Raw genomic sequence first — 19,744 nt, 5'->3', positions numbered from 1 at the left:
ACTGGCCGTCTTGAGCCGAGCTGGACCCTGGTATTGCACTACTGCCTGTACTGTAAATGTTTGCCCGGGTTTTGTGCAAACCAGTGCTCACACAAGGGACTGGCTGCAGTGACTGCCTGCAGCGCATCACCTGGCGGCTCACGGCTTTCCTAAAGCACGACACAATTATTACAAACGCAATTCTCCGAACTTCCAGGCTCCATACGTACAATTACAACACACTGAATAAATATACCCGCATCCCAAAGCTTTCAAAGGATCCGTTACAAAGCATAAAAAATAACGCTCGCAAAATCAAATTTTATAATATAAAGAGTTTGCGAGCATAGTGCCAGCATCCATGGGAGCATGATTCCACAATTTTGCGATCATAATTCGCCGTAGTCTACAGGTTGAACGAAGTGTCAAAATGCTGAGAAGGAAAAACCACCCAAACATGTATGAATCCATATGAAAACTGGACGCAAAAAGTCAGCGCTGTCATTATTATGGGCTAGCTGCAACGTAGCACTCTTGAGTCCAATAATATGGAAATAATTTAAGGTAAAGAAAAGGACCAAGGAACTACAAGTTACGTTATAGTGTGCACTACCACCAGTTACCTGACAATCAGCTCATGCGATAACATTGCACGACGGTACTGACGTTCTACAAATAACTGGCTATCAGCTATAGCCCGTCTTGGATGTGCACTCCAACAGACGGAATCTAGGTCTGAGAGTGGAAACTAAAATTAAGCTTTCGCCAAAGTATGACAGAAAGGCAGAGATGTCAAAAGGTTTTCAGTGATTTAATGGATAGCATGGGCTCACATCCTTCGACCAGTCCATTGGCATATGCAAACAGTGATTTAACACTTCCACTGCTGCTCGGTGCGTGGAAAAAAGGAAGAAAAACAACATCTTTCTTGCTAAGGTGCTCACTTTGTGAAGTGTACTGCATGCCATTTACTGCTGCTTACTGCTGCTTACTGCTGCTGAAGACTGAGCCGTTCTGACTGATGCTTGGCATTGCTGCTGTGAGCCGTCTGCCCACTAGTTTTCAAACGAATACAGTCACTGTCTGGTGCAGCAGATGCTGTGTTTGTTGCCACTATGGCCACTGTTGTTGCTGCTGTGTCTGTTGTAGTGGTTGTTGCCATGGCAACTGCTCTTGCCGCTGTATTCTGCTGCAGTGTTAGCTGCAATGGCAACTGCTCCTACTGCTGGGTCTGTTGCAGTGGTAGCTATGGCTGGCTCAGCTGCTGCATCTGCTAGTTCTGATACATCTGCTGGGCTAGCTACTAGGCGGCCATCACCATGATCACGGGCAATATTGCAGGAGCAGAATCCATATCCATGATACCCTCAAAGGTCTATAGTCACAATGCAGGATAGCTGCTGCATCCATCAACACAGGTCTAACGGCTGCACGGACTGGTTTACGTGACATATGGCAGGTAAGTAAAGCTGTTCTCTGCAATGGACAATTCCAACAGCAACCTTTGCTCACATACGCCAGCAGAATGCTGGCTGCTCTCTGGCTTGAGCTGCAACTGGATGTGTACAACTGTAGCATTCTTTCACACCACAGTAAGTGCAATCGTGACTTGCAAAGACGGTGGAAAACACGCTATGAAGCCATGTTCATCGCTTGGAATGGTAGACGAGACGATTTGCACAGGCAAGCTGTACAGGAACGAGCAGAATTAATCACGCACACACATATACAAGAAACACACACACACACACACACACACACACACACATGCACGCATGCACACACACGCATGTACACACACACACACACACACACACACACACATGCACACATACATACACACATACACACGTACACAGGCATGCACACATACACACGCACACACATAAACACACGCACAGCAACCATGTGACATTACGCACACACCTAAAGGAGGCCTATCGGTATTTGTTGGCCTTGGAAATCATCCCACTTATGGGCTCACCACATATCAGTAAGTGGATGAGGGCAAGGTGCAAAAAAAGGATTGATGGCATCAGAGTATATGTCCCGGGATCCAACTGCAATTACCCCTGCCCTCAGTGAAGGTAAAATGTGCTACTAGTGTGCATGGGTGGCTAAATCAGAGTGGTTCTGGTATAAGCTTCACTAGCACGATTCACTACACGAGAGTTAATCTAGCCAGAAGCAGTCCGTGCTCACTAGCGCGCAGACACACACACACACACACACGCATGCGCGCGCGCACACACACCCGGCGCCAAATGCGCACTCTGGGTCGGATTTCACCGAGCTCAACTTTGTATATGCATGCATGCATATGCACGCACGCATACACACACACACACACACATGCACCTGCAGACACAAACTTTGCATTGTGGCTCACCTCTGGTCCAGGAGGACTCTAGCTGCGAGAGGAGATGTTCTCTTTTAAATCATTGATTGAAACATGTCTGCTAGACTATGAGATGAGCGAACTGCACACCAAGTCTAAAGAACACAAGCATATACATACCACACTAATACACACACACACACACACACACACACACACACACACACACACACACACACACACACACACACATATGCACATGTATGCGCGCACACATACACACACACACACACACCTGTCCTGTCCTGTACTGTAGAGTCACTGCCACAGGGATCACGTGGGCCCAGGAGGGGCATCAGAGAGAAAGATGGAGCACGCAGCCTGATGTCGCCGGAGATGGTGGAGCAAACGGAACCGGCGAGAACACAGGCATACATGACTGAACGAAATACGCTTCTGGGCAGTCGGGCGGAGGCCAGCCCTCAAGCATCGGTGACGGCCGCCGACTTGCGCAGTTTGAAAGCAGCGGGCACAGAGAGCACAGTGCGCACCAAGTATTAATGCCACATATCAATAAACACCTCGCCCAAGGCTACTGAAAGCTGAAAAGAACCTATCTCCCAGTTTTGGGCCTTTTTGCCCGTGATTCTTCACTTTGGGACTAAATTATTCACTGTAGTGCCGACATTTTGGCGTCACTGAATACGGGTGCCAGCGGTCTACAAGCAAACCAAAAATCAAATCAATGCGACCACTCACGTCACAGTTGGGTCATTTTATAGAGAGGTACGTTGAAAGTGACACGTGGGCACAAATGGTCAAAAAGCGACAATTTCTCACCTTTCTGCCCGTTCCAAGCTCAAGCACTGACCATCGCCACCCTGATCTTGTTGTTTAGCTGGACAAAGGGAAGTGCACGTAGAAAAAATGCCACATTTCAATACACAACTTGCCCAGGGCTGCTCAAAGCTGAAATCAAGCTATCTCGAAGTTGTGGGCCTTTTCCCCGTGATTCTTCACTTTGCGGCTAAACTATTCACAGCAGTGCCAAAATATTGGTGTCACTGAATACGGGTGCCAGCGGCCTACAAGCGAACCAAAAATCAAATCAATTCGACTACTCACGTCACAGCTGGGTCATATTATAGAGAGGTACGTTGAAAGTGACACGTGGGCACAAATGGTCAAAAAGCGACAATTTCTCACCTTTCTGCCCGTTTGAAGCTCAAGAACTGACCATCGCCACCCTGATCTTGTTGTTTAGCTGGACATAGGGAAGTGCACGAAGAAAAAATGCCACATTTCAATAAACAACTTGCCCAGGGCTGCTCAAAGCTGAAATCAAGCTATCTCGAAGTTTTGGGCCTTTTTGCCCGTGATTCTTCACTTTGCGGCTAAACTATTCACAGCAGTGCCAAAATTTTGGCGTCACTGAATACGGGTGCCAGCGGCCTACAAGCAAACCAAAAATCAAATTAATGCGACCACTCGCGTCACAGTTGGGTCATTTTATAGAGAGGTACGTTGAAAGTGACACGTGGGCACAAATGGTCAAAAAGCGACAATTTCTCACCTTTCTGCCCGTTCCAAGCTCAAGAACTGACCATCGCCACCCTGATCTTGTTGTTTAGCTGTACATAGGGAAGTGCACGAAGAAAAAGTGCCACATTTCAATAAACAACTTGCCCAGGGCTGCTCAAAGCTCAAATCAAGCTATCTCGAAGTTTTGGGCCTTTTTGCCCGTGATTCTTAACTTTACGACTAAACGATTCACAGCAGTGCCAACATTTTGGCGTCACTGAATACGGGTGCCAGCGGCCTACAAGCAAACCAAAAATGAAATTAATGCGATCACTTACATCACAGCTGGGTCATGTTATAGAGAGGTACGTTGAAAGTGACACGTGGGCACAAATGGTCAAAAAGCGACAATTTTTCACCTTTCTGCCCGTTCGAAGCTCAAGCACTGACCATCGCCACCCTGATCTTGTTGTTTAGCTTGACATAGGGAAGTGCACGTAGAAAAAATGCCACATTTCAATAAACAACTTGCCCAGGGCTGCTCAAAGCTGAAATCAAACTATCTCGAAGTTTCGGGCCTTTTTGCCCGTGATTCATCACTTTGCGACTAAACGATTCACAGCAGTGCCAAAATTTTGGCGTCACTGAATACGGGTGCCAGCGGCCTACAAGCAAACCAAAAATGAAATCAATGCGACCACTCACGTCACAGCTGGGTCATGTTATAGAGAGGTACGTTGAAAGTGACACGTGGGCACAAATGGTCAAAAAGAGACAATTTCTCACCTTTCTGCCCGTTTGAAGCTCAAGAACTGACCATCGCCAGCCTGATCTTGTTGTTTAGCTGGACATAGGGAAGTGCACGAAGAAAAAATGCCACATTTCAATAAACAACTTGCCCAGGGCTGCTCAAAGCTGAAATCAAGCTATCTCGAAGTTTTGGGCCTTTTTGCCCGTGATTCTTCACTTTGCGGCTAAACTATTCCCAGCAGTGCCAAAATTTTGACGTCACTGAATACGGGTGCCAATGGCCTACAAGCAAACCAAAAATCAAATCAATGCGACCACTCACGTTACAACTGGGTCATGTTATAGAGAGGTACGTTGAAAGTGACACGTGGGCACAAATGGTCAAAAAGCGACAATTTCTCACCTTTCTGCCCGTTCGAAGCTCAAGAACTGACCATCGCCGCCCTGATCTTGTTGTTTAGCTGGATATAGGGAAGTGCACGAAGAAAAAATGCCACATTTCAATAAACAACTTGCCCAGGGCTGCTCAAAGCTCAAATCAAGCTATCTCGAAGTGTTAGGCCTTTTTGCCCGTGATTCTTCACTTTGCGACGAAACTATTCACAGCAGTGCCAACATTTTGACGTCACTGAATACGGGTGCCAATGGCCTACAAGCAAACCAAAAATGAAATCAATGCGACCACTCACGTCACAACTGGGTCATGTTATAGAGAGGTACGTAGAAAGTGACACGTGGGCACAAATGGTCAAAAAGCGACAATTTCTCACCTTTCTGCCCGTTCCAAGCTCAAGAACTGACCATCGCCACCCTGATCTTGTTGTTTAGCTGTACATAGGGAAGTGCACGAAGAAAAAGTGCCACATTTCAATAAACAACTTGCCCAGGGCTGCTCAAAGCTCAAATCAAGCTACCTCGAAGTTTTGGGCCTTTTTGCCCGTGATTCTTAACTTTACGACTAAACGATTCACAGCAGTGCCAACATTTTGGCGTCACTGAATACGGGTGCCAGCGGCCTACAAGCAAACCAAAAATGAAATTAATGCGATCACTTACATCACAGCTGGGTCATGTTATAGAGAGGTACGTTGAAAGTGACACGTGGGCACAAATGGTCAAAAAGCGACAATTTTTCACCTTTCTGCCCGTTCGAAGCTCAAGCACTGACCATCGCCACCCTGATCTTGTTGTTTAGCTTGACATAGGGAAGTGCACGTAGAAAAAATGCCACATTTCAATAAACAACTTGCCCAGGGCTGCTCAAAGCTGAAATCAAACTATCTCGAAGTTTCGGGCCTTTTTGCCCGTGATTCATCACTTTGCGACTAAACGATTCACAGCAGTGCCAAAATTTTGGCGTCACTGAATACGGGTGCCAGCGGCCTACAAGCAAACCAAAAATGAAATCAATGCGACCACTCACGTCACAGCTGGGTCATGTTATAGAGAGGTACGTTGAAAGTGACACGTGGGCACAAATGGTCAAAAAGAGACAATTTCTCACCTTTCTGCCCGTTTGAAGCTCAAGAACTGACCATCGCCAGCCTGATCTTGTTGTTTAGCTGGACATAGGGAAGTGCACGAAGAAAAAATGCCACATTTCAATAAACAACTTGCCCAGGGCTGCTCAAAGCTCAAATCAAGCTATCTCGAAGTTTTGGGCCTTTTTGCCCGTGATTCTTCACTTTGCGGCTAAACTATTCACAGCAGTGCCAAAATTTTGGCGTCACTGAATACGGGTGCCAGCGGCCTACAAGCAAACCAAAGATCAAATCAATGCGACCACTCACGTCACAGCTGGGTCATGTTATAGAGAGGTACATTGAATGTGACACGTGGGCACAAATGGTCAAAAAGCGACAATTTCTCACCCTTCTGCCCGTTCGAAGCTCAAGAACTGAGCATCGCTGCCCTGATCTTGTTGTTTAGCTGGACATAGGGAAGTGCACGAAGAAAAAATGCCACATTTCAATAAACAACTTGCCCAGGGCTGCTCAAAGCTCAAATCAAGCTATCTCGAAGTTTTGGGCCTTTTTGCCCGTGATTCTTCACTTTGCGGCTAAACTATTCACAGCAGTGCCAAAATTTTGGCGTCACTGAATACGGGTGGCAGCGGCCTACAAGCAAACCAAAAATGAAATCAATGCGACCACTCACGTCACAGCTGGGTCATGTTATTGAGAGGTACGTTGAAAGTGACACGTGGGCACAAATGGCTAAAAAGCGACAATTTCTCACCTTTCTGCCCGTTCGAAGCTCAAGAACTGACCATCGCCACCCTAATCTTGTTGTTTAGCTGGACATAGGGAAGTGCACGAAGAAAAAATGCCACATTTCAATAAACAACTTGCCCAGGGCTGCTCAAAGCTCAAATCAAGCTATCTCGAAGTTTTGGGCCTTTTGCCCGTGATTTTTAACTTTGCGACTAAACGATTCACAGCAGTGCCAACATTTTGACGTCACTGAATACGGGTGCCAATGGCCTACAAGCATACCAAAAATCAAATCAATGCGACCACTCACGTCACAACTGGGTCATGTTATAGAGAGGTACGTTGAAAGTGACACGTGGGCACAAATGGTCAAAAAGAGACAATTTCTCACCTTTCTGCCCGTTCGAAGCTCAAGAACTGACCATCGCCACCCTGATCTTGTTGTTTAGCTGGACATAGGGAAGTGCACGAAGAAAAAATGCCACATTTCAATAAACAACTTGCCCAGGGCTGCTCAAAGCTCAAATCAAGCTATCTCGAAGTTTTGGGCCTTTTTGCCCGTGATTCTTCACTTTACGACTAAACGATTCACAGCAGTGCCAAAATTTTGGCGTCACTGAATACGGGTGCCAGCGGCCTACAAGCAAACCAAAAATCAAATCAATGCGACCACTCACGTCACAGCTGGGTCATGTTATAGAGAGGTACGTTGAAAGTGACACGTGGGCACAAATGGTCAAAAAGCGACAATTTCTCACCTTTCTGCCCGTTCGAAGCTCAATAACTGACCATCGCCACCCTGATCTTGTTGTTCAGCTGGACATAGGGAAGTGCACGAAGAAAAAATGCCACATTTCAATAAACAACTTGCCCAGGGCTGCTCAAAGCTCAAATCAAGCTATCTCGAAGTGATGGGCCTTTTTGCCCGTGATTCTTCACTTTGCGACGAAACTATTCACAGCAGTGCCAAAATTTTGACGTCACTGAATACGGGTGCCAATGGCCTACAAGCAAACCAAAAATCAAATCAATGCGACCACTCACGTCACAACTCGGTCATGTTATAGAGAGGTACGTGGAAAGTGACACGTGGGCACAAATGGTCAAAAAGAGACAATTTCTCACCTTTCTGCCCGTTCGAAGCTCAAGAACTGACCATCGCCGCCCTGATCTTGTTGTTTAGCTGGACATAGGGAAGTGCACGAAGAAAAAATGCCACATTTCAATAAACAACTTGCCTAGGGCTGCTCAAAGCTCAAATTAAGATATCTCGACGTGTTGGGCCTTTTTGCCGGTGATTCTTCACTTTGCGACGAAACTATTCACAGCAGTGCCAACATTTTGACGTCACTGAAGACGGGTGCCAATGGCCTACAAGCAAACCAAGAATCAAATCAATGCGACCACTCACGTCACAACTCGGTCATGTTATAGAGAGGTACGTGGAAAGTGACACGTGGGCACAAATGGTCAAAAAGAGACAATCTCTCACCTTTCTGCCCGCTCGAAGCTCAAGAACTGACCATCGCCACCCTGATATTGTTGTTTAGCTGGACATAGGGAAGTGCACGAAGAAAAAATGCCACATTTCAATAAACAACTTGCCCAGGGCTGCTCAAAGCTCAAATCAAGCTATCTCGAAGTTTTGGGCCTTTTTGCCCGTGATTCTTCACTTTGCGACTAAACGATTCACAGCAGTGCCAACATTTTGGCGTCACTGAATACGGGTGCCAGCGGCCTACAAGCAAACCAAAAATCAAATCAATGCGACCACTCACGTCACAACTGGGTGATGTTATAGAGAGGTACGTGGAAAGTGACACGTGGGCACAAATGGTCAAAAAGCGACAATTTCTCACCTTTCTGCCCGTTCGAAGCTCAAGAACTGACCATCGCCGCCCTGATCTTGTTGTTTAGCTGGACATAGGGAAGTGCACGAAGAAAAAATGCCACATTTCAATAAACAACTTGCCCAGGGCTGCTCAAAGCTCAAATCAAGCTAACTCGAAGTGTTGGGCCTTTTTGCCCGTGATTCTTCACTTTGCGACGAAACTATTCACAGAAGTGCCAAAATTTTGACGTCACTGAATACGGGTGCCAATGGCCTACAAGCAAACCAAAAATCAAATCAATGCGACCACTCACGTCACAACTGCGTTATGTTATAGAGAGGTACGTTGAATTTGACGCGTGGGCACAAATGGTCAAAAAGAGACAATTTCTCACCTTTCTGCCCGTTCGAAGCTGAAAAACTGACCATCGCCACCCTGATCTTGTTGTTTAGCTGGACATAGGGAAGTGCACGAAGAAAAAATGCCACATTTCAATAAACAACCCGCCCAGGGCTGCTCAAAGCTCAAATCAAGCTATCTCGAAGTTTTGGGCCTTTTTGCCCGTGATTCTTCACTTTACGACTAAACGATTCAAAGCAGGGCCAAAATTTTGGCGCCACTGTATATGGGTGCCAGCGGCCTACAAGCAAACCAAAAATCAAATCAATGCGACCACTCACGTCACAGCTGGGTCATGTTATAGAGAGGTACGTTGAAAGTGACACGTGGGCACAAATGGCCACAAAGCGACAATTTCTCACCTTTCTGCCCGTTCCAAGCTCAAGAACTGACCATCGCCACACTGATCTTGTTTTTTAGCTGGACATAGGGAAGTGCACGAAGAAAAAATGCCACATTTCAATAAACAACTTGCCCAGGGCTGCTCAAAGCTGAAATCAAGCTATCTCGAAGTTTTGGGCCTTTTGCCCGTGATTCTTCACTTTGCGGCTAAACTATTCACAGCAGTGCCAAATTTTTAGCGTCACTGAATACTGGTGCCAGCGGTCTACAAGCAAACCAAAAATCAAATCAATGCGACCACTCACGTCACAACTGGGTTATGTTATAGAGAGGTACGTTGAAAGTGACACGTGGGCACAAATGGTCAAAAAGAGACAATTTCTCACCTTTCTGCCCGTTCAAAGCTCAAGAACTGACCATCGCCACCCTGATCTTGTTGTTTAGCTGGACATAGGGAAATGCACGAAGAAAAAATGCCACATTTCAATAAACAACTTGCCCAGGGCTGCTCAAAGCTCAAATCAACCTATCTCGAAGTGATGGGCCTTTTTGCCCGTGATTCTTCACTTTGCGACGAAACTATTCACAGCAGTGCCAAATTTTGACGTCACTGAATACGGGTGCCAATGGCCTACAAGAAAACCAAAAATCAAATCAATGCGACCACTCACGTCACAACTCGGTCATGTTATAGAGAGGTACGTGGAAAGTGACACGTGGGCACAAATGGTCAAAAAGAGACAATTTCTCACCTTTCTGCCCGTTCGAAGCTCAAGAACTGACCATCGCCACCCTGATATTGTTGTTTAGCTGGACATAGGGAAGTGCACGAAGAAAAAATGCCACATTTCAATAAACAACTTGCCCAGGGCTGCTCAAAGCTCAAATCAAGCTATCTCGAAGTTTTGGGCCTTTTTGCCCGTGATTCTTCACTTTGCGACTAAACGATTCACAGCAGTGCCAACATTTTGGCGTCACTGAATACGGGTGCCAGCGGCCTACAAGCAAACCAAAAATCAAATCAATGCGACCACTCACATCACAGCTGGGTCATGTTATAGAGAGGTACGTTGAAAGTGACACGTGGGCACAAATGGTCAAAAAGCGACAATTTCTCACCTCTCTGCCCGTTCGAAGCTGAAAAACTGACCATCGCCACCCTGATCTTGTTGTTTAGCTGGACATGGGGAAGTGCACGAAGAAAAAATGCCACATTTCAATAAACAACTCGCCCAGGGCTGCTCAAAGCTCAAATCAAGCTATCTCGAAGTTTTGGGCCTTTTTGCCCGTGATTCTTCACTTTACGACTAAACGATTCAAAGCAGTGCCAAAATTTTGGCGCCACTGAATATGGGTGCCAGCGGCCTACAAGCAAACCAAAAATCAAATCAATGCGACCACTCACGTCACAGCTGGGTCATGTTATAGAGAGGTACGTTGAAAGTGACACGTGGGCACAAATGGTCAAAAAGCGACAATTTCTCACCTTTCTGCCCGTTCGAAGCTCAAGAACTGACCATCGCCACGCTGATCTTGTTGTTTAGCTGAACATAGGGAAGTGCACGAAGAAAAAATGCCACATTTCAATAAACAACTTGCCCAGGGCTGCTCAAAGCTGAAATCAAGCTATCTCGAAGTTTTGGGCCTTTTTGCCCGTGATTCTTCACTTTGCGGCTAAACTATTCACAGCAGTGCCAAAATTTTAGCGTCACTGAATACGGGTGCCAGCGGCCTACAAGCAAACCAAAAATCAAATCAATGCGACCACTCACATCACAGCTGGGTCATGTTATAGAGAGGTACGTTGAAAGTGACACGTGGGCACAAATGGTCAAAAAGCGACAATTTCTCACCTCTCTGCCCGTTCGAAGCTGAAAAACTGACCATCGCCACCCTGATCTTGTTGTTTAGCTGGACATAGGGAAGTGCACGAAGAAAAAATGCCACATTTCAATAAACACATTGCCCAGGGCTGCTCAAAGCTCAAATCAAGCTATCTCGAAGTTTTGGGCCTTTTTGCCCGTGATTCTTCACTTTGCGACGAAACTATTCACAGAAGTGCCAAAATTTTGACGTCACTGAATACGGGTGCCAATGGCCTACAAGCAAACCAAAAATCAAATCAATGCGACCACTCACATCACAGCTGGGTCATGTTATAGAGAGGTACGTTGAAAGTGACACGTGGGCACAAATGGTCAAAAAGCGACAATTTCTCACCTCTCTGCCAGTTCGAAGCTGAAAAACTGACCATCGCGACCCTGATCTTGTTGTTTAGCTGGACATAGGGAAGTGCACGAAGAAAAAATGCCACATTTCAATAAACAACTCGCCCAGGGCTGCTCAAAGCTCAAATCAAGCTATCTCGAAGTTTTGGGCCTTTTTGCCCGTGATTCTTCACTTTACGACTAAACGATTCAAAGCAGTGCCAAAATTTTGGCGCCACTGAATATGGGTGCCAGCGGCCTACAAGCAAACCAAAAATCAAATCAATGCGACCACTCACATCACAGCTGGGTCATGTTATAGAGAGGTACGTTGAAAGTGACACGTGGGCACAAATGGTCAAAAAGCGACAATTTCTCACCTCTCTGCCCGTTCGAAGCTGAAAAACTGACCATCGCCACCCTGATCTTGTTGTTTAGCTGGACATGGGGAAGTGCACGAAGAAAAAATGCCACATTTCAATAAACAACTCGCCCAGGGCTGCTCAAAGCTCAAATCAAGCTATCTCGAAGTTTTGGGCCTTTTTGCCCGTGATTCTTCACTTTACGACTAAACGATTCAAAGCAGTGCCAAAATTTTGGCGCCACTGAATATGGGTGCCAGCGGCCTACAAGCAAACCAAAAATCAAATCAATGCGACCACTCACGTCACAGCTGGGTCATGTTATAGAGAGGTACGTTGAAAGTGACACGTGGGCACAAATGGTCAAAAAGCGACAATTTCTCAACCTTTCTGCCCGTTCGAAGATCGAGAACTGACCATCGCCACACTAATCTTGTTTTTTAGCTGGACATAGGGAAGTGCACGAAAAAAAATGCCACATTTCAATAAACAACTTGCCCAGGGCTGCTCAAAGCTGAAATCAAGCTATCTCGAAGTTTTGGGCCTTTTTGCCCGTGATTCTTCACTTTGCGGCTAAACTATTCACAGCAGTGCCAAAATTTTAGCGTCACTGAATACGGGTGCCAGCGGCCTACAAGGAAACCAAAAATCAAATCAATGCGACCACTCACGTCACAGCTGGGTCATGTTATAGAGAGGTACGTTGAAAGTGACACGTGGGCACAAATGGTCAAAAAGCGACAATTTCTCACCTCTCTGCCCGTTCGAAGCTGAAAAACTGACCATCGCCACCCTGATCTTGTTGTTTAGCTGGACATAGGGAAGTGCACGAAGAAAAAATGCCACATTTCAATAAACAACTTGCCCAGGGCTGCTCAAAGCTCAAATCAAGCTATCTCGAAGTTTTGGGCCTTTTTGCCCGTGATTCTTCACTTTACGACTAAACGATTCAAAGCAGTGCCAAAATTTTAGCGTCACTGAATACGGGTGCCAGCGGCCTACAAGGAAACCAAAAATCAAATCAATGCGACCACTCACGTCACAGCTGGGTCATGTTATAGAGAGGTACGTTGAAAGTGACACGTGGGCACAAATGGTCAAAAAGCGACAATTTCTCACCTTTCTGCCCGTTCGAAGCTCAAGAACTGACCATCGCCACGCTGATCTTGTTGTTTAGCTGAACATAGGGAAGTGCACGAAGAAAAAATGCCACATTTCAATAAACAACTTGCCCAGGGCTGCTCAAAGCTGAAATCAAGCTATCTCGAAGTTTTGGGCCTTTTTGCCCGTGATTCTTCACTTTGCGGCTAAACTATTCACAGCAGTGCCAAAATTTTAGCGTCACTGAATACGGGTGCCAGCGGCCTACAAGCAAACCAAAAATCAAATCAATGCGACCACTCACATCACAGCTGGGTCATGTTATAGAGAGGTACGTTGAAAGTGACACGTGGGCACAAATGGTCAAAAAGCGACAATTTCTCACCTCTCTGCCCGTTCGAAGCTGAAAAACTGACCATCGCCACCCTGATCTTGTTGTTTAGCTGGACATGGGGAAGTGCACGAAGAAAAAATGCCACATTTCAATAAACAACTCGCCCAGGGCTGCTCAAAGCTCAAATCAAGCTATCTCGAAGTTTTGGGCCTTTTTGCCCGTGATTCTTCACTTTACGACTAAACGATTCAAAGCAGTGCCAAAATTTTGGCGCCACTGAATATGGGTGCCAGCGGCCTACAAGCAAACCAAAAATCAAATCAATGCGACCACTCACGTCACAGCTGGGTCATGTTATAGAGAGGTACGTTGAAAGTGACACGTGGGCACAAATGGTCAAAAAGCGACAATTTCTCAACCTTTCTGCCCGTTCGAAGATCGAGAACTGACCATCGCCACACTTATCTTGTTTTTTAGCTGGACATAGGGAAGTGCACGAAAAAAAATGCCACATTTCAATAAACAACTTGCCCAGGGCTGCTCAAAGCTGAAATCAAGCTATCTCGAAGTTTTGGGCCTTTTTGCCCGTGATTCTTCACTTTGCGGCTAAACTATTCACAGCAGTGCCAAAATTTTAGCGTCACTGAATACGGGTGCCAGCGGCCTACAAGGAAACCAAAAATCAAATCAATGCGACCACTCACGTCACAGCTGGGTCATGTTATAGAGAGGTACGTTGAAAGTGACACGTGGGCACAAATGGTCAAAAAGCGACAATTTCTCACCTCTCTGCCCGTTCGAAGCTGAAAAACTGACCATCGCCACCCTGATCTTGTTGTTTAGCTGGACATAGGGAAGTGCACGAAGAAAAAATGCCACATTTCAATAAACAACTTGCCCAGGGCTGCTCAAAGCTCAAATCAAGCTATCTCGAAGTTTTGGGCCTTTTTGCCCGTGATTCTTCACTTTACGACTAAACGATTCAAAGCAGTGCCAAAATTTTAGCGTCACTGAATACGGGTGCCAGCGGCCTACAAGGAAACCAAAAATCAAATCAATGCGACCACTCACGTCACAGCTGGGTCATGTTATAGAGAGGTACGTTGAAAGTGACACGTGGGCACAAATGGTCAAAAAGCGACAATTTCTCACCTTTCTGCCCGTTCGAAGCTCAAGAACTGACCATCGCCACGCTGATCTTGTTGTTTAGCTGAACATAGGGAAGTGCACGAAGAAAAAATGCCACATTTCAATAAACAACTTGCCCAGGGCTGCTCAAAGCTGAAATCAAGCTATCTCGAAGTTTTGGGCCTTTTTGCCCGTGATTCTTCACTTTGCGGCTAAACTATTCACAGCAGTGCCAAAATTTTAGCGTCACTGAATACGGGTGCCAGCGGCCTACAAGCAAACCAAAAATCAAATCAATGCGACCACTCACATCACAGCTGGGTCATGTTATAGAGAGGTACGTTGAAAGTGACACGTGGGCACAAATGGTCAAAAAGCGACAATTTCTCACCTCTCTGCCCGTTCGAAGCTGAAAAACTGACCATCGCCACCCTGATCTTGTTGTTTAGCTGGACATAGGGAAGTGCACGAAGAAAAAATGCCACATTTCAATAAACACATTGCCCAGGGCTGCTCAAAGCTCAAATCAAGCTATCTCGAAGTTTTGGGCCTTTTTGCCCGTGATTCTTCACTTTGCGACGAAACTATTCACAGAAGTGCCAAAATTTTGACGTCACTGAATACGGGTGCCAATGGCCTACAAGCAAACCAAAAATCAAATCAATGCGACCACTCACATCACAGCTGGGTCATGTTATAGAGAGGTACGTTGAAAGTGACACGTGGGCACAAATGGTCAAAAAGCGACAATTTCTCACCTCTCTGCCAGTTCGAAGCTGAAAAACTGACCATCGCGACTGTTATGAACCCTCTAAGATTCTCTAAATTGTCAGGATCGTACGACCACACGGCACGAGGACAACTCTTTTCCTTTACACAGTATATTTCACTTCATCTGATAATTAACAATGAACACTAATAACACCAGCTATTTATAGCATGCAGAAACAGCGTACATGCAAAACATAAGCATATAAAACTGGACATAACAGCGTATACAGCAAAACGCACACAACGCATATAGCGTATGCCATGCAGCAACATCAGCGGTACAGCGGAGTCGAAATACAACATTTCACCGAATACAATGCCATAAGCGCGAAGGCCTTTCCCAATTGAGAACTGGTGGTTCACAACATTCTCCCCACCAAAGGGCTTCTCACCGCCGTACAACAATGCACACAAGTCAAAAACGATCCGGGGCTCTGACTACGCGCCCAGCACGCGTCATCTCCTGCTGCCGTGGTGGTGGTAACGATGCTGGCGGTTCATACGCTGGCTGCTGAGGGACGATAGCAGGTTGAGCGGTATCGGCAAGCCCAGGAGCCACGTCCTGTGACGATACTTCTAATGGCACTAACCTTTGGATCGGCCTCAACAGGGTACTGGTACTTAACTTAACCTTGGCAACACGACGCTTGCCATCTCGACCAGGGAATAACTCGATGATCCGTCCCAAACGCCAGAACTGTTTGCGCTTGGTATCATCGAGAACAAAGACAACATCACCCACAGCTAAAGGGCGCGACATGGTCTGTTGGTGCTTGTTCAGCTGACTTAGGTACTCCACCTCCCAACGATTCTTGACATGCTTCAGTGTCTGACTGAGGTAACGCAATCTCGCTGACATATGCGTAGCGTCCGGGGTACCTGCTGGCTTCGCTGACGACATCCAAATGTTACCCATCATCATTGCAGGGGTTACTGGTGGCTCATCCAGGCTATCAGACACATAAGTTAACGGACGACTATTCACCACTGCTTCAACCTCATACAAGATGGTCTCAAGCTCCTGAACCTTCAGAAACGCTGTTCCCATTACCTTTTTCAAGGCACTCTTCACTGTACCAACCATTCGCTCATAGAAGCCTCCATGCCATGGTGCAGCTGGAGGATTGAACATCCATGGCACACTCAGTTTGTCAGATGCCGCCTTGAACGTTGTAGCGTTGTCAGACCTGATCCGAGACGGCAAACTACGTCTCGCGACAAACTTCCGAAATGCCATCAAGAATGACTCGGTACTTAAACTATCGACCACCTCCAAGTGAACTGCTCTGGTGGTGGCACACACAAACAATGCTATCCATACCTTCGGAGATGACTCACCACGGCGCACGTACAACGGACCAGCATAGTCGATGCCGGTAGTTGCGAACGGCCTCTCGTGAACAACTCGGTCTTCTGGCAGCGGCGGGCAGACTTCTGAGGCAGCCTTAGCCTTGTAGCGGCGGCATGTAACACATCGCTGAGTAATGTTGCGTAGCGCTCGTCGACCACCGATAATCCAGAATTTCTGACGGATAAACGACAAGACTCCTTCTACACCTTGGTGCATCCTTTCAACATGCATTTTCTCCAACAGCAAATCGGTCAGATGATGTTTGCCTAACAGGACTGGGTGCTTGGCTCCATACGCCAACTCGCTGTGCTGAAGTCGTCCCCCGGCTCTGAGCACTCCATGCTCATCCAGAAACGGTGCAAGCTGATACACCTTCGACCCGGGCTTCACTGGTTGACCTTGCTTGATCAGCTCAAGATCCTCAGCGAAACATGCGGCTTGAACGATGCGGTACAATACGTTGTCTGCTGCAAAATAGAGTTCAGCACGAGGCTCAGTGTGCTTCCACTGCAACATCCGAGTCACCATGCCCTGTGCCCTCGACCATTTACTGAATCGGAGCCACCATTCCTTATCAGATTCTCGACTACAGGTGGTGGCTGACACTCGTACTTCTACACTGGACTCATCTGTAGCTGCGGTTGAGGATGCGGTGGGCCAGCCATTGGGCTCCGTGATCCAGGTTGGTCCGCCCCTCCAGAACGGACTACGGATCTGCTGTGCACTACTCCCACGCGACGGTAAATCTGCTGGGTTGTGAAGGCCCGGGCAATGGTTCCACACAATGCCGACCTTCTTCGATATCTCTTGGACTTGACTGACGCGGTTAGCCACAAATGTTTTCCATTTGTACGATGGATTACTGATCCAATGAACGGTAGTGAGACTGTCAGTCCAGCCATAGACTTGCGTGACGGTAACACGCAGCTCCTTCACCACAAACTCAGCGTAGCGAGCCGCTAAACATACTGCTTGTAACTCAAGGCGGGCTAACGTGGGCGGAGACACAGGTGACACTTTGGCCTTGGCAAATACCAAGTGCGACTGTCCATTGACGACTGCATACAAACAACATCCAAACGCTTTCTCACTGGCATCGGCGAAGGCATGAAGCGCAATCGGCGTGTCAAGATTGCAGCAAATCCAACGTGGTATGTCAATGCTCACCACTTCGGCCAACTCTCCCCACCATTGCGCACATGCGGCTGCGATGCCATCAGGCAACATATCATCCCAGTCGCCTCCGACTTTCCAGGCTTGCTGTAGCAGTATCTTTCCCGGCACAACTGCCGGTGCTGCTAGACCTAGCGGATCAAACACTGATGCAACACACTTGAGGAGGGATCGCCGGGTCCAAACAGACGGCCTATTGGACTCGCCTAGCGCTGCTATGCTGAGCAAGTCATCACTGGTTTTCCATTTCAGACCGAGGACTTTATCTCCGGCCTCTGGATCGCACGGGATTTCGTTGCCTCGCCACTTGCGTAACTCCATGCCAGCATCCGTAAGCACACGCACGCTGAACTCTTGCATCTCCTTGGCTTCCGAGGCATTTGACACACTAGAGACCAAATCGTCAACGTAGAAACTCGTGAGCAAGAGATCAATACGATCTCGCTCTTTGGGTGCAGACAACGCCCGTAGCTCCTTCAAGTGATGCTGAATCACCGCAGTAAGCATGTACGGCGAGCAGTTTACGCCAAATGGCAGTTTCGTTAGCCTCCAGGTTAACAGTTCATCGCTGTCGCTTCGACCGGGCCACAAGAAACGCAGGTACGGACGGTCTTCGGGATTAACCGCGACCATGAAGAAAGCCTTGCGGATGTCCGCTTGCAGCGCGCTCTTATATTCACGGAACCGTAATAGCATACCTGCGAGACTCGGTAATAGCGACGGTCCAGGGTCAACCATGTCGTTCAACGACTTGCCATCTGGAGCCGTCGCCGAGGCATTGAACACCACTCTTAACTTCGTGGTTGCAGCGTGCTCGCGGAATACACCATGATGCGGTACATAGTACCCGGCATCGCTCTCACATGGCTCCAGCTCAATTGCTCCAAGCTCGCGGTACTCCCTGATCAGCACATCATCATAGAGCGCACGCTTCCCATTCCTCTTCAGCTTTTCAAGAAGCCGCGTTGCGATGACTCTAGCTTGAGCAAAGTTATCCGTTGGGCGACGCTCATTTCGCCACAAAAGACCCACTTGGTACCCGCTGCCCTGGCGACATAGCGGGAAAGATGGCAGGTGCTGATGTTGTCCTGGAGGTTCATCCAACTGCCATAGTTGTTCAATGTGGGCTGTGACACATGACACGGTCACCGGCTGACTGTTTTGACTTGGTGCAGACGCTGGACCAGATAATACATTACCTATCTCTGTGTTCCACACCGTCTCACCATTAACTTCCTTCTTGCTGTGCAGTACCGCGTTGATATAGTCTGCACCAATCAGCATATGTATTTCGTCTGATGTCCCTTGTTGAGGCTTGTCACTCAGCTCTACTCCCCAACTGTGCCACTGGGCAATGGTCTGCGGACTTGCGCACTTCAGGTCCATCTCAAGCGTTGGTTTCACGAACGCGCGTACCCGAATGCTAGTGGAGCTACCCTGGATCGTGATGGCGTACTTATCCATGCGCTGTTGGGTTGGTTCCGCGCCGAACGGCTTCACCTCTACATTTTCAACCCCAACGTGTTCTGCATCGATTGCTGACACCAACGCTGCAGTCACGAATGACGCCTCAGCACCCGAGTCCAGGAACACGCGAACCTTCGCGTTTCGAGTTCTTCCCTCAACTCGTGCCACTCCGGTCATCAGCCGCACACTTGGCGAGTGTAGACAGCACGACCCAACATTCTTCTCCGTAACTATCTCAGTCGGTTTCTCCCGGCTGTAACCTGCTCTATCCAACACCTCATGTATTAGCAGGTGGTGTTTCCTCTGGCATTTCGTACATCTCGAGCCTGACCGACATTCTCTGGCCATATGGCCATACTTAAGGCAGTTCCAGCAGAGTCTCTCTCGCTGCAGAAAACCCTTTCTCCCTTCCAGTGGCAGCGACTTTAGCTGCTTCTCTGCATCTGCGACCGATATCGCCATGCACTGTGCCGACG

The 19,744-nt window shown here is 47.5% G+C and overlaps 2 long non-coding RNA genes across 3 annotated transcripts; both read right to left on the bottom strand.

Annotated features, from left to right (window-relative positions):
• Positions 1-206: 206 nt before the first annotated feature.
• LOC135825966 (uncharacterized) lies at positions 207-13,839 on the bottom strand. Of its 2 annotated transcripts, XR_010555178.1 has the most exons (21): positions 13,798-13,839; positions 13,430-13,487; positions 13,063-13,120; positions 12,330-12,387; positions 11,962-12,019; positions 11,595-11,652; positions 11,228-11,285; positions 10,861-10,918; positions 8,661-8,718; positions 8,294-8,351; positions 7,927-7,984; positions 5,726-5,783; positions 5,359-5,416; positions 4,992-5,049; positions 4,625-4,682; positions 4,258-4,315; positions 3,891-3,948; positions 3,524-3,581; positions 3,158-3,215; positions 2,369-2,823; positions 207-1,667 (listed from the first exon to the last, which is right to left on the bottom strand). It is a non-coding gene; the product is annotated as an uncharacterized LOC135825966 (long non-coding RNA). The 2 variants fall into 2 exon arrangements; XR_010555179.1 differs by lacking the exons at positions 7,927-7,984; positions 8,294-8,351; positions 8,661-8,718; ... (6 more) ...; positions 13,430-13,487; positions 13,798-13,839 and adding exons at positions 6,093-6,150; positions 6,460-6,517; positions 6,827-6,886 and having other exon boundaries at positions 2,369-2,501.
• Positions 13,840-14,163: 324 nt separating this feature from the next.
• On the bottom strand, positions 14,164-15,304 carry LOC135825713 (uncharacterized). The gene is made up of 4 exons (XR_010555117.1): positions 15,265-15,304; positions 14,898-14,955; positions 14,531-14,588; positions 14,164-14,221 (listed from the first exon to the last, which is right to left on the bottom strand). It is a non-coding gene; the product is annotated as an uncharacterized LOC135825713 (long non-coding RNA).
• Positions 15,305-19,744: the final 4,440 nt, after the last annotated feature.

Source organism: Sycon ciliatum, chromosome 10 (assembly GCF_964019385.1).
Source record: "Sycon ciliatum chromosome 10, ocSycCili1.1, whole genome shotgun sequence".
NCBI classification, from domain to species: Eukaryota; Metazoa; Porifera; class Calcarea; order Leucosolenida; family Sycettidae; genus Sycon; species Sycon ciliatum.
The sequence above is the reverse complement of the archived record's forward strand: the minus strand, read 5'-3'. Positions and strand labels throughout refer to the sequence as shown.